We start from the raw sequence: 1,749 nt of genomic DNA on the forward strand, positions 1-1,749 counted from the left end.
AGCCCAGGACAGCTAAACAACACTGAAAACTGCAACACACACACACACACACACACACACACAAAATAGCTGAGCCCCTGCAGTTGCAGCTACTTGGAAGGCTGAGGCAAGGGAATAACTTAAGCCCAAGAGTTTGAGGTTGCTGTGAGCTATGACCCCACAGCACTCAACCGGGAGAGACATAATGAGACTCTGTCCCAAGAAAGAAAAAAAAAGAGAGCTCTGATTTGCAGTGCATGCCGATTCCTTAGCAGAACCAAATTCCAAGCTGCTAAGGTGATGTCAGTCAGCACCAAGTCCCTGAATATTTAACACCAGGACCTCTGAGCTGGCTTTGTCAGTCCACCTGCTGCAAGCACAGCCATCTCTGAGTCTCCAAGTCTGCAGCAGCCTGCAGGGCAATCTAGCAAGTCTCCAGTTTAGCAACTCCTCTTTGGCATTCCTGAGATGAAATCTGTCACATTTCAGAGCCAAGGTAGCTCTTAGTTAAAGAATCCAGATTTAATAACTTAAAAGTTCTTCCTTAATAATTTTGTATACCCATAAAGCACCTGAATTACAAAATCCTCATCTCATTTCTTCCCTTCACAGTCCACTGTAAATTATTTATTTCCCATTTTACATAAAAAAAAATGGAAGCTTCAATAAAGTTAGTTCATTAGCACCCAGTTACAGCTCAGTCAGGGAAGAAGTGGGACTTCAACTGAGCCTAAGGTTGTCTGAATCTATAGTCTCACCACTGAAACTCTTTTTCAGCAGCTTCAGTGTTCCTCCTTAGAAGTTTCAGCTCAGATAGTTAACTTATCAATCAAAAACTGGCAAGAAACTTTTTAATTTCTTGGAAGCACCTAGGCAGGAGAGAGATCAGGTCATGCCTGTAGGTCCTGGACCCAGAGACTCTTCCTCTGAGTTCTACCTGGGGCTGCTTCCAGCCAGCAGGAGCCCTGCAGAGGCCCTGACCTCTGGGCAGATGCTATCAACCTGCCTTTTTTTTTTTAAACAAGGGAACAAATCTCAAGGGGATTTCAAATCCTTGAGACGGATTTTTCTTTTGTAGGAGGCAGGTTCTAGGGATAAGCTCTTAAGGGGAAGTAGTCAGTGTGACCCCTAGGGCTTAAGGCTACTGACCAGGTCGAGTTCTTTCTTAAACTCTTCTTTCTGATGATTCTTTTTGGTGTCCAGGCATTTGTTCTTCAGGCCCCGGTACTTTTCCTTGCCATCCTCCTTGTCTGTTTTCTCAACGTCTTTAGTTCCACTGAGCTCCACAGAGTAAATTTCTAGTGTTTTCTGAAAGAGAAGCAGAGGTGCAATATTGGCCTCCGATTGGTTTCCTAAAGAGGTGTACAGTGCCTTCCTGGGTCTTGCCTCACCTTTCATCCCCACCCCCAACAGAGGACAGAGGGAGCAGGGCTGTGGAGAGCCTCTCTCCGCCCATCCGCAGTTCTCAGCTTCCTCTCCTGTGTGGAGGGGAGGTTGGGTAGCATAGGTCTGGCAACATCTCCTCTCTGGAGTGGGGCAGATGGGACGTTACCGGCCCCTCCTCTAGACAGAAGCTTGAAGGGAGCTCTAGGGTTTCCTTAGTAACTTGTTCCCACTGGACACACTAGCTGTGCCCCCACCCCCCAACTCTTGCAGAGGGGTAACCACTCAGCTTAGGCTCCTCAGTCCTGAGCAGGAGGGGCTTACTAGGGATCTGTGCATCCCAGCTGAGCACCGTTCTCCCAACCGGAGTCCGCGGGTGCAGTGGAG

The 1,749-nt window shown here is 47.9% G+C and overlaps 1 protein-coding gene across 1 annotated transcript in view; it reads right to left on the reverse strand.

Moving 5' to 3' along the window:
• The window catches only part of ATP12A (ATPase H+/K+ transporting non-gastric alpha2 subunit), a 27,655-nt gene extending 26,373 nt beyond the window's left edge, over positions 1-1,282 (reverse strand). The window contains exon 1 of the mRNA XM_012809494.1: positions 1,129-1,282. The gene's annotated coding sequence lies outside the window, so the exon portion shown is untranslated. The remainder of the gene's footprint in view (positions 1-1,128) is intronic.
• Between the last annotated feature and the right edge of the window lie 467 nt (positions 1,283-1,749).

This window comes from Otolemur garnettii, unplaced genomic scaffold (assembly GCF_000181295.1).
Source record: "Otolemur garnettii isolate 467f Iridium unplaced genomic scaffold, OtoGar3 scaffold00106, whole genome shotgun sequence".
Lineage (NCBI taxonomy): Eukaryota > Metazoa > Chordata > Mammalia > Primates > Galagidae > Otolemur > Otolemur garnettii.